General features: G+C 37.0%; 1 protein-coding gene across 1 annotated transcript in view; it reads right to left on the minus strand.

The window, feature by feature from the left end:
* The window catches only part of LOC124105031 (coiled-coil domain-containing protein 43-like), a 101,374-nt gene extending 90,211 nt beyond the window's left edge, over positions 1-11,163 (minus strand). Inside the window, exon 1 of the mRNA XM_046462117.2 lies at positions 2,012-11,163. The gene's annotated coding sequence lies outside the window, so the exon portion shown is untranslated. The remainder of the gene's footprint in view (positions 1-2,011) is intronic.
* Between the last annotated feature and the right edge of the window lie 2,427 nt (positions 11,164-13,590).

The raw sequence follows: 13,590 nt of genomic DNA on the forward strand, positions 1-13,590 counted from the left end.
AATTTAAATTTCCAGATACCTTTCCAGGCCTCTCACTCCCCAAGACAATCTGTCTCCCATAAATGTCTCCTATAACTCTCCAATTTCTCAGAAATCTATAATCTTAAAGTTACTATAAATTCATGATACTTAAAGTTACTATAAATTATGATAATTACCTTATGGACTGTTACTTAGGCCACCAATAAATAGATTAAGCAAAGACACATATAATATTTTTAAAAGCCTATAATTTAGGGGATTTTCCAATGTTACCTATCTGTTAGATAATTGGGACCACATCACTCTAAGGATCCTGAGAACAAACAGACTGATGTCATATTCACATACCTTCCCATGACCACTGCTCACCAAGTTTCCTTTAAAAGAAGAGCCTGAAAATCCCAGAAGCATCTCTCACTTTCTAGATGACCAGAATTCTCCCTTGCATAAGTGTTTGCTTTATTCCCAAAGTGCATCTCTCTTGAGATAGTCTACATTCTCCCTTGAATGTGTATTTGCTTTCTTAAATAAAACTCTACCCATGTCTCTGACTGGCACATACTCAAATTCTTTTCTGTCACATATACCAAGGATCTCACTTGTCCTGAGTTGAGTTTCCCCCCTCTCAAGGAACTGTTTGGACCCTCTTCCAGTGACTAACAGACCTTTAATAAGTAAAAAGATTTAATCAGTAAATGAAAGTTAGGTAGAGCAATTAGACAAGAAAAAGGAATGAAAGGAACACAAATGGGAAAGGAAGAAGTAAAATTGACTCTCTGTTCTGGCAATGTGATCTTACATATAGAAAATCTTAAAGACTCTACCAATAATTATTAGAATTTATAAACAAAGTCAGTAAAGTTGCAAGATAGTAAACCAAGACAAAAATCAGTATCATTTCTATATACTAACAACAAATTACCAAAAAAAAAACAAATTAAGAAAACAATTCCATTTACGATCACACCAAAAAATGAAATATTAGGAGTAAATTTAGCCAAAGAAGTGAAAGGTATGTTTACTAGAAACAATAAAACATTGATGAAAGAAATTGAAGATAACACAAATAAATGGAAAGATATCTTATGTTCATAGATAAGAATTAATATTGCCAAAATGTACATACTACTCAAAGCCATTGATGAATTCAATACAGTTCCAAAATCAATCTTCACATAAATAGAAAATCTACCTTAAAATTTGTATGGAAACACAGAAAACCTCAAATAGTCAAAGCAATTTCAACCTAAAAGAACAAAACTTAGTGCCTGACTTCAAAATCTATTACAAAGCTATAGTAATCAAAATAGCAATCAAAATACTGGCATAAAAACAGACACATTGAATAGGCTAAATAGCCCAGAAATAAAGTCAAGCATGTATGGTGGGCTGAGTTTTAACAAAGGGACCAAGACCACACAATGAGGACAGGACAGTCTTTTCAATAAATGATATTGAGAAAACTGGATAACCATAGGCAGAAGAATGAAATTGGATCCTTATCTCACACTGTACACAGAAATCTTTTCAAAATGGATTATAAATTTAAATGTAAGACCTGAAACTACAAAGGTCCTAAAAGAAAGCATAGAGGAAAAGTTTCATGATATTGGTCTGGGCAGTGATTGCTTGGATATGACCCCCAAAACACAGTAAATGGAAGCTAAAAATTAAGAAATGGGATGATATCAAACTACAAACTTTCTGTGTAGCAAATAAAACATTAGCAGAGTAAAATGGCAACCCAGGAAATGGGAGAAAATATTTGAAAACCATACACCTGATAAGGAGCTAATATTAAAAAATATATAAGGAACTCAAACAATTCAGAGAGCAAGAAAACAAATAATCAAATTAAAAAATTGGCAAAGAATCTAAATAGCCACATCTGAAAAATATATATGAATTAACAACATTTGTATAATAATGCTCATTATCACTGATTGTTTTTGTCAGCTTTTTTGTGACTGTGACTTAAAGACCCGACTAGCACAATTGTAGAGGAGGAAAAATTTATCTGGATACTCACAGTTTCAGAGGTCTCAATCCATAGGCAGCAGGCTCCGTTCCTTGGGGCTCTAGGTGAGGCAGGACACCATGGTGGAAGAGTGTGGTAGAGGGAAGTGGCTCACATGATGATCAGGAAACAAAGAGAGAGAGAGAGAGATCTTCACTTTCCAGATACAAATATATACTCAAAGCCATGCCCCCAATGTCCCACCTCCCCCAGCCACGCCCCACCTGACTTCAATTACCACTCAATTAATGGTGATTAATTCATCATTTGGGTTAAGACTCTCATAACTCAATAATTTCTCCTCTAAACCTTCTTGCATTGTCTCACATGAGCTTTGGGGGGGGGCACTTCACATCCAAACCATAACACTAATTATCAGGGAAATAAAAATTAAAACCACAATCAGATATTGCCTCATATTTGCTAGAATGGTTATTATCAAAAGCAAAAGAAGAAAAAGACAAAAGATAACAAGTGTCAGTGAGTGTATAAACAAAAGGAAATATTTTCACTGTTAGTAAGACTACAAATTAATACACCATTATGGAAAACAATATGGAGTTTTCTCAAAAAAAAAAAGAAAGGAAGGAAAAGAAAAACAAAAGGGAATTGCCCTATGATCCAATAACTCCACTTTTGGGTATATATCTAGAAGAATTGAAATCAGTGTGCTTAAGAGATATATACATTCCTGTGTTCACTGCAACGTTATTCACAATAGCTAAGATATGGAAGCAAACTAGGTATCTGTCATCAGGTGAATGGATAAAGAAAACGTGGTAAATCTTCACAATAGAATTCTATTCAGCCTTAAAAAGAGAATGTGTGTGTAGTGATATTATTATTTGTGACAATGTAGATGAGCCTGCAGCTGCTTTCCTCCACAATCAAATGATATTTTATAATGATGAAATAGTTAATTTCAGAAATACAAAACATTCTTCAATGTTTATGCACTCAATGTAGAACCTTTAAAAATGCATAAAGCAAATAAAAATGGAAAAAGAAATACACAATTCTTCATAATTTTCTGAAGTTAGACAATTACAGCCAGAGATTTAACAATCCTCCCTCTACAACTGATAAAATAGAAAAATCAGTAAGATATAGAAAATCTGGAAAACACTATCAACCAACTTGACCTAATTGACATTTATAGAAGAATACACCCAACAGCATTAGAATACATGTTCTTTTGAAGTACCTACAAAATTTTCACAAAGATAGACAAGGTATTTGGCCACAAAATAAGTTTCAGTATATTGTCAATGATCAGAATGAATAGTCAAAATAAAGTGAAAAAAATCAATAATAAAAAAAATCTGGGCGTGGTGCATGCCTGTAATCCCAACAACTTGGGAGGTTGAGGTAGGAGGATCACAAGTTCCAGGCCAGTCAGGGCAGTTTACCATGACCCTGTCTCAAAACAAACTTTTAGAAAGGGCTGGAGATGTCTTCATACATGTACTTAGGGTAATGATGTCTGGATCCAATCCCCAATACCACAAGGAGAGAAAGAGAAGAGATAGGAAGGCAGGGGAGGGAAGAGAGGGAGAAAGAAAACTCCAGGATGAGGTGGCTTTGTTGCTGATTTAAGGAAGAATTCATACCAGTTCTACACAAGCACTCTGATTTTTATGAGGTCTCTCTTAAACTGAATCAAACCAGATATAGTCATAATAAAAAGTAAACTACCAACCAATTTCCCTCATGAACAAAATGTTAAAAAGATTTTAGCAAAGCAAACTAAGCAATATATAAAAACCAATAACGTTTCATGACTAAATGAAGTTTATCCCAATATTATGAGATTGACTTACCATTAAAAATACTGTAATTTACCATATTAAGTACATATAAAAGATAACCATGTGGTTATCTCAAGGGACCCAGAAAAATTACGTGGCAAAATTCAACATCCAATAAAAGATTCAAATTAGAATTAGACTATGATGTTAGGAAAGTGCATCTATTTTTTAAAAACCACCATCAACATCATAATTAAATATTGTGAGAGACTAAATATTCCTTCCCTCTAGATCAAGAATAAGGCAATTATGACAACCACCACCCCCACTCATATTCAGCATTGTGCTGGAATTCCTAACAGTTTGATAAAAACAATAAATAAAAAGTAAATAAATGAATAGAATGCAGACAAGAAAATAAAGAACAAAACTATTTATAGATCACATGGTTTTATATGTAGAAAATATCTACAATGTTAAATAAATAAAAATTAGAAGTGAATTTAACAGAAGTCAAAGGGTATAAGATCAGCATGAAAAGTAAATTTTATTTCCATATTTTTCAATAAACAATTGTAAATTGGAATTTTAAATGTCATTTTAACTAGCATGAAAAAATGTGAAACACTTAGGGGTAAGTTTAACTGAATATGTATACAATCTGAAAACTCAAAACAAAAAAAAACACTGCTCAGAGAACAATAAATAAATAAATAAATAGATAGATAGATAAACCATATTCTTGCATTGAAAGACTCAATATTGTCAGAATATCAATTTCTCCAAACTTGATTTAAATATTCAACTCAATTCTGACCAAAATCTCAGGAATTACATTTGCAGAAATTTGCAAGCAAAATTCTAAAATGTATGTAGAAAGGCAAAAAATCTGAAATAGCCAAAACAATCTTGTAAAAGTAAGAACAAAATTATAGGACTTATACTACCCAATTTGAAGACATACTAAAAAGATTATCATACAGTGTGATAGTGGCATATGGTAGAACAAAATAGAATCCAAAAATAGACTTACATGTGTAGAGTAAATTGATTTTCAACCATAGTATTAAGTTAATTCAATAGGGAAATGATAGTCTGTTTAATGAGTCATTCTAGAGTTAACTGTGTCTGTCTGGGAAAAACTGAATCTTGACCATTACCTCTTACCATACACAAAAATTAATTCACAATCGATCATGGACCTAAATGTAAAAGGTAAAACTCTAAAACTTGTTGAAGAAAATGTAATATGCAAATGTGGACAACATTGGTACAGGTGAAAATTCTCTAAGACACCAAAAGCAAAAAATGTAAAGTAGAAAACAAACAAACAAACAAAAACAACCCCTGGGATTCTTCAAAAGCAAAACCTCTGCTCTTCAAAAGATCCCATTAAGAAAATGAAAATGCAAGTCACAGACTGGAATAACATATCTTCAAGATACATATTAAATGGTGTGTATTCAGAATGAATTTTAAAACTCTTCCAGTCCAATGATGATATAAATAATCAAATTTTGAAAAATAAAATCCTATATCTAACTCATGATTTGTTCATGAGAGTTTTTTCAGCACTGGGGATTGAAGGCAGGGCCTGATCCACGCTAGGCAAGCACTCTGTCACAGAGCTATTTCCCAGTTCTTTTTAAATTTTTTGTTTTGAGACAGGGTCTCAATAAGTTCCCAGGATGATCTCAAACTTATGATCCTCCTACCTCTGCCTCCTGGATGGCTGGGATTATAGGTATGTGCCACCACGCCTGGCTATTTGTGAGTATCATCATCAGCTTTATTCAAAATAGCCAGGAACTTGAAACTGATCAAGTGCCAATCAATACGTGAATATTAAGCATATTTTGCTTTGTTTAAACAATGGATTAGTACCTAGCAATAAAAAAGGAACATTTTACTAAGTCATGTAGTATGAATAAATATAAAATCTTCAGGTAGAGTGAAGAAGACAGAATATTATCATTTGATCCTAGATATCTGGAATTCTAAAAAATAAAATTCTAATCTATGGCTAGAAAAAGCAATTGATGATTGCCAAGGACCAGAAATCAGAGGTAAACACTGCCTGGGAAGGGGCATGACTGAACTTTTTTGAATAATGCAAATGTTTGTATCTTAGTTGTGCTGCTTGTTGCATGAGTTCTTACATTTTCAAAAGTTCACCTAGCTGTACACTTAAAGATGGGTGCATTTTACTGCATATGAATTGTACCTCAATAATGGTGGTAAAAATAATGTAAAGCAAAAAGGGCAAGTCAGAATACATACAGCACAGATTATGATTCCATGTTGATAAATGTCAAAAAATAGGCAAACCAAGACAATAAATTGTTTAGGGATACATATGTACATGGTAAACCTGTAAAGGAAAAACAAAATGATGATTAACATACAAATCAGGTTAGTGATTTCTTCTGGGAAATTGGAAATGTAATAGATAAAGAGTGCTCAGAATGCTTTAAGGTTACTTACAGTGTCCTATTCTTTTTTTTTTTTAATTTTTCAGTTGTTAATGGACCTTTATTTATTTTATTTTTTATATGTGGTGCTGAGAATTGAACCCAGTGCCTCACACCTGGTAGGCAAGCGCTCTGCCTCTGAGCTACAACCCTAGCCCACAGTGTTCTATTTCTCAAGGTGGGTAATGAATACAAAGTGTTTGTTTTATTTCTTAATTTATGTATGCCATATACTATTTATTACAGAAGTAAATATAATCTGGATGAGCCTGGAGGTCATTGTGCTATGTGAAATACACCTGGTACAGAAAGATAAATACCAATACTAATACTGTGTGTGTATATGTAATCCTATTATGTCATTTTATTGCTTAAAACTCTTGATTGGTTCTCCCTTGTATTTGAATAACATCCACATTGTTTTCATAGACTATGTAACCAAGTCCCCCATCTGCTTCAAACCATTCTATTCTCCTTTATACCTGCTACAATATAGGAACAATGGCCTCCTTTCTGTTCCTTTCTTGCCTTTGGGGCTTGAGTCTCCATTTTATTTTAACTTGACGTTCTTCTCCTAGATTTCTCACAGCCTGATTCACTATTTCTCAGTGGTCCATCCAGGGTGTTTTAAAAAATGTTTTCAAATTCTTTGACAATTTTACTATCAAGAAGAAGAGTCCACGTCCATTCAAAATTTGGTGGCTCTTTGAGACTGCCTCAATGAATAGCAAAAAAAAAAAAAAGTGTCACTGTGTGACTTCTATGGTTAGTCCTGGAAAAATATGAAAGGTTTTATGTGTCTTTGTCTAGGGACATGTTCCTTGGAACTCTGTCCCACCATGTAAAAAGTCCAGCTATGCAGAAACTATTATGCTGGAGAAACAACATAGAAATACCAAGAGAAGCTGGAAGAGCTAATTAGGCCAAATCAAACCCCAGATCTATGTAAAATAATAATAGATTTTTGTTACTTACCATTAATACGTCATTTATCATTTACACAGCTCAAATTAACCAGAAATCCTTCCATGAGAAATCTATCTAAATTTGTGTCCCCCAAACTAATTTCTCTATAGCATCATTAAATTTATTTCAATCATTGCTTAAATCCTAACCTGAGCTTTTCTTAAATGTTTGTTTATTTCTCCCTACTAGATGTGAGTTCCAGCAACTGGAATGTTGACTAGCATACAGTGAGTATTCAAAACATCTTTACATTAATAAATAAATGAGATAAGATAGATGGGTCAGATGAGGGAGAAAGTGCTCTGCTTACCAAGCTGCTTCTTAGAGTCACACTCATAGGTTCTGCAAACTTGATCCTCATAGTCTTTCTCTGAACTACCTCCCAAACTGACCTTATCTTCTTCCTTGTGGTATTTATGTTCTTCAAATGATCTCTCTTTCAGAAAATTCCCTTTGGTCCCACTTCATCCTACATAACTCTCCCTGAGCCCTTTACTGTGTTGTATGAAAAATATTGGTTACATATCTGTCACCTTGAAGATGTCCGATTCATCCTTATACTCAGTGCTTAGTAAAATAAGGTCAACACACAATAGATGTGCAGCGTTTGCTTGTAGAATTGAACTGGCTAGGTAGCCTTTGGACAAGTCTGATATCTAAGGACTCGTCCAGAATAGATGTGTCTCGGATACCATGGGAGACTCAGTTGGAGTTGTGGCTACTAGAGGCTGGACTAAGCTGGATCAGGTTTCCTGTGTGTGGGTGTTTCAACAGCCCCCTATTCATCCCATTGATTATGGAGGGATTCACACCCTAGGGTTATGGGGATGGTGAAACCCCTAACACTTAACACTGAACAGAGGAGATCAGTGTAATCACCCATACTCACAGCCCATGTGAGGAGGGCGTTGTACACCATAGGTGTTGTACTTGGGAACAGAGTGAAAGGCAGGGGCTGTGGGATAGAGGTTTTGAAGAATTGAATATTTATGACTTTGATTTTAAGAGTCATAAATTCTCAGTACAATTTATCAATACAATAGCAGAAATTTGGGTAATCTTCTTAATTCATCCTTTATAACAAAGGTTATATCTATAACTTCTGTTTTACATAGGATTCCTCTGTAATTTTACTATACATTACAGGTGAAGAGAGCATTGTCCTAGAAAAGCTTCTGTTGTGCACAAATGTCACCTCTTCTGTGAATTCTTGCCAGACTCCTAGAGACACAATTAATTGTTCCTTCCCCTATGCCTCAACACACTTTGTACTTCAACTTTTTGTAGTCTGTGACATGCTCTTCTATAATTGGCACTTTTATGTACCTCTCCCCCCACTCTACCATTAAATCTTCAAGGACACAGACTGTGTCTTTATGTATTCCAGTGGCCTAACCCAATATCTGCTGCATGCTGACTGACAGGCTGATGAATAAATGATTTCAGAAGCTAAGAGCTAATCAAAGTGTTAAAGACCGAGTTCTGGAAGTTAAACCTCCTCCCTAAAGGCAGTAGATACGTCATATACTTAATTGTATATTTAACATCTCTATTGATTTATAAGTATCTCAAATTTAACAAGGCCAAAGAGGACTCAAGACTTTTGGTCACCAAACCTATCCTTTATTCCCAGCCTTTCCCATGTACTTAAGTGACAACTTCATAAACACATTTGCTCAAGACAAATTTTTTTTCCGTCCTGTATTTTGTTTCTTCCCTCAACTCCATTCACCAGCTTTATTCAGTCAATGTAATTATATTTTCACTGAGATCAGTGATTCCACTGGGCCCCTCCCCTCTTATCAAAAACATCTTTGACCTGGAAAGAAAGGCTGAGAAAGAAACTCACAACTACTTTGATTTTTCCTCATCAATCTAATCCTAATGGAAGGGAGAGAAAATAAAAAGGAGAATTTTCTGGGCCATAAAATGTATATAATAAAGGCAAGCAAATGAGCAGGACACACAATAAATCCAATTTCACTTGGTTCCATTTTTTAAAAATTTTATTAAGATTTGCACATTAATCATTTTAGGTTTACAGTTTAGTAGCATTTAGTAAATCTACAATGTTGTGTGAATAACAAGTTTGAAAACATCTTTATCCCCTTAAAAGAAATCCCTCTATCAATTGAACACATATATCCATTTTTCTGCTCTCTGTAGCCCATTGACAATGACCATTCTTCTTTCTATCTCTATATAGTTACATAATTTGGATATTTCAAGGAATAATTCAACATGTGACTTTTCCCCTTATTTCAGTTAGCATAATATTGTCAAAGTTCATGCACATTTTAGCAAGTTTCTGTGTTTCAATCTTTTTATGTGTAAATAACAATTCATTATGTGAATATACCACATTTGTTTATTCATTCATCCACTGATGAAAATTTGGACTGTTTCCCACTTTTATGTGCTACGAACTAATGCACAAGTATTTGTTCAAGTGCCCATTTTCAATTCTCTTGGATATATATCTAGGAGTGGAAATGCTGAGTCATATGGTAATCATATGTTTAACTTTTTGAGGAACCACCATTCTACTTTTCACAGCAGCTGTGCCATTTGATATTCCCATCAGCAATGCATAAAGTTCCAATTTTCCAGATCCTCATCAGCACATATTTTCTTTTTTTATATCCACCATAGTGGAAGTTGTTTTGTATCACATTGTGTATTTCCCTGATGACTAATGATGTTGATTTTTTTTCATGTGCTCACTGGTCTTTTATATATCATCTTTGGAAAAATTCAAGTCTTTTGCCAATTTTAACTAGGTTTTTTATATTTTTGTTGTTGAATTAAAATCATTCTTAATATATCCTGGGGAAAAGACTTATTGGATATATGAATTGAAAATATTTTCTCCTACTCTGTATGTTATCTTTTCACTTTCCTGATCATGTATCAATGCAGATTTTTAACTTCAAAGTATGATTTACTTATTTTTTTCTTTATTTACTTGTACTGTAGGTATCATATCTAATAAGTCAAAGCCAAATACAAAGTGATAAAGATGCATCACTATATTATCTTCTACAAGCCTATGCTGGTTAATTTTATGTGTCAATAGGATTAGACCACAGTGCCCAGATATGTAATCAAACATTGTTCTGGGGCTGGGGGTGTGGCTCAGTGGTGGAACACTTGCCTAGCACATGCGGGGCCCTGGGTTCGATCCTTATCACCATGTAAAAATAAATAAAATAAAGGTATTGTGTCAAACTACAACTAAAAATTAAATATTAAAAAAACCCACATTATTCTGGCCAGGCAGCATGGCACACTTCTGTAATCCCAGAGACTTGGAAGGCTGAGGTAGAAGGGTTGCAAGTTCAAGGCCTGCCTTGGCAAATTAGCAAGGCCCTAGGAAACTTAGTGAGACTCTGTTTCCAAATAAAAAAATAAAAAGGGCTGGGGATGTAGATTAGTGGTAAAGCACCTCTGGGTTCAATCCCTAGACCCAAAAAACTAACAAAAAACAAACAAAGAAATTATTCTGGTGGTTTCTATGGGGGTATTTTAGGATGAGGTTAAATTGGTGAACTCTGAGTAAACCAGATTGCCCTCCAATATATCAGTGTACCTCATCCAACCAGCTGAAGGCCTAATTAGAACAAGACTGACTTCCCCTGAAGAGGAGGAAATTCTGTAGCAGATGGGCTTTGGGACTTGAACTACAACACCAGCTCTTTTCTGAATCTCCAGCCTGTTGGTCTTTGCACTTGAACTGTAACATTGGCTCTTCTTTGAGTACCCAGTTTGCCAGTCCACCTTACAGATTGTGGACTTAACTTCCATAGTTGCATGAGTCAATTCCTTAAGATATATGTATAGAGAGCCGCCCCCCACCCCCCGCGCCTGCCAGGTAGGTGGAACTGTGACCACGGACAGAAAAGGCCCAGTGGCCCGCGGCGGGACAGAGCTTCCAATCACTCCTGCAAGGTAGGCGGGCCTGCGACCCACCGGCAGAAGAGGAGCAGCGGCCTGCTGAGAGGCAGAGCCGCCCCCTCCCCCTGCACCGGCAAGGTAGAGGGAACTGTGACCACGCACAGAGCAGGCCCAGCGGCCTGCTGAGGGGCAGAGCCACCCCCCACCCCCCGCGCCTGCCAGGTGACCACCGACAGAAAAGGCCCAGTGGCCCGCGGTGGGACAGAGCTTCCAATCACTCCTGCAAGGTAGGCGGGCCTGCTACCCACCGGCAGAAGAGGAGCAGCGGCCTGCTGAGAGGCTGAGCCGCCCCCTCCCCCTGCGCCGGCAAAGTAGAGGGAACTGTGACCACGCACAGAGCAGGCCCAGCGGCCTGCTGAGGGGCAGAGCCGCCCCCCACCCCCCGCGCCTGCCAGGTAGGTGGAACTGTGACCACGGACAGAAAAGGCCCAGGGGCCCGCGGCGGGACAGAGCTTCCAATCACTCCTGCAAGGTAGGCGGGCCTGCGACCCACTGGCCGAAGAGGAGCAGCGGCCTGCTGAGAGGCAGAGCCGCCCCCTCCCCCCAGCGCCTGCAAGGTAGACGGAACTGTGACCACCATCAGAACAGGCCAGACCTGCAACCGAGAGACAGAACAGGCCCAGTGGCCTGAGGAAGGGTAGAGCCGCCCCCCCCCGCGCCTGCAAGGTAGGCGCACCTGCGACCCACTGGCAGTACAGCCCCAGAGGCCTGCAGAGGGGCAGTGCCGCTACCTGCGCCTGCAAAGTAGACAGAACTGTGACCACCGACAGAACAAGCCTAGCGGCCCGCAGAGGGACAGAGCCGCTGCCCTCGCCTGCGAGGGAGACTTTGCAACTATACAAGACCAATATAAATATATAGGGGGAAAATTCAATAGCACAACAGTTTCACCAAGTAGAAAGGAACGCGAACAGTATGAAGAGACAAGGAAAGAAAGGACCACAAGCATTGCAGGTCAACTCAACGTTAGAAGAGGTAATAGCTGCAGCAGATGGAATGTCAGATAAAGAATTCAGGATATACATGCTTCAGATGATCTGGAGTCTCAAGGAAGACATCAGACAGCAAAATCAGACAATGAAAAACAAACAGAAATCCTAGAAATGCAGGAAGCAATAAGCCAACTTAAAAACTCAATTGAGAATACTACCAGCAGAGTAGAACACTTAGAAGACAGAACATCAGACAATGAAGATAAAGTATTTCAACTTGAAAAGAACATAGACAGCTCAGCAAGACTGTTAAGAAACCATGAGCAGAGCATCCAAGAAATATGGGATAACATCAAGAGACCAAATTTAAGAGTCATTGGGATACAGGAAGGGACAGAGTTTCAAACCAAAGGAATGAGCAATCTATTCAATGAAATAATACGAGAAAACTTCCCAGACTTGAAGAATGAGACAGAACCCCAAATCCTAGAAGCCTACAGGACGCCGAATGTGCAAAATCATAAGAGACCCACACCTAGACACATTATAATGAAGATGCCCAACATACAGAATAAGGAGAGAATTTTAAAAGCTACAAGAGAAAGGAAGCAGATCACATTTAGGGGTAAGCCAATCAGGATAACAGCTGATCTTTCAACACAGACTCTGAAAGCTAGAAGATCCTGGAATAACATATTTCAAACACTGAAAGAAAATGGGTTCCAACCAAGAATTGTGTTTCCAGCGAAATTAAGCTTCAGGATGGAAGATGAAATTAAAACCTTCCACGATAAACAAAAGTTAAAAGAATTTGCAGCTAGAAAACCATCTCTTCAAAACATCCTTGGCAAAACATTACAGGAAGAGGAAATGGAAAATAACAATGAAAACCAACAGTGGGAGGTAGGACACTAAAGGGGGGAAAATAATCAAAGAGGAAAACAAACCATGTTTAGTAACATAAATAAACAAATATGGCTGGAAGAACAACCCATATCTCAATAATAACCCTAAATGTTAATGGCTTAAACTCACCAATCAAGAGACACAGGCTAGTAGAATGGATCACAAAACAAGACCCAACAATATGCTGCCTACAGGAGACGCATTTGATAGGAAAAGACATACATAGGCTGAAGGTGAAAGGTTGGGAAAAATCATATCACTCATATGGACTTCGGAAACAAGCAGGAGTATCCATACTCATATCAAATAAAATAGATTTCAAGCCAAAGTTAATCAAAAGGGATAAAGAGGGACACTACATACTGCTCAAGGGAACCATACACCAACAAGACATAACAATCATAAATATATATGCCCCAAACAATGGTGCAGCTATGTTCATCAAACAAACTCTTCTCAAGTTCAAGAGTCTAATAGACCACCATACAATAATCATGGGAGACTTCAACACACCTCTATCACCACTGGACAGATCTTCCAAACAAAAGTTGAATAAGGAAACTATAGAACTCAATAACACAATTAATAACCTAGACTTAATTGACATATATAGA

Source organism: Marmota monax, unplaced genomic scaffold (genome assembly GCF_021218885.2).
Source record: "Marmota monax isolate L192 unplaced genomic scaffold, Marmota_monax_Labrador192_F-V1.1 WCK01_AAM20220418_F8-fsc00192, whole genome shotgun sequence".
NCBI classification, from domain to species: Eukaryota; Metazoa; Chordata; class Mammalia; order Rodentia; family Sciuridae; genus Marmota; species Marmota monax.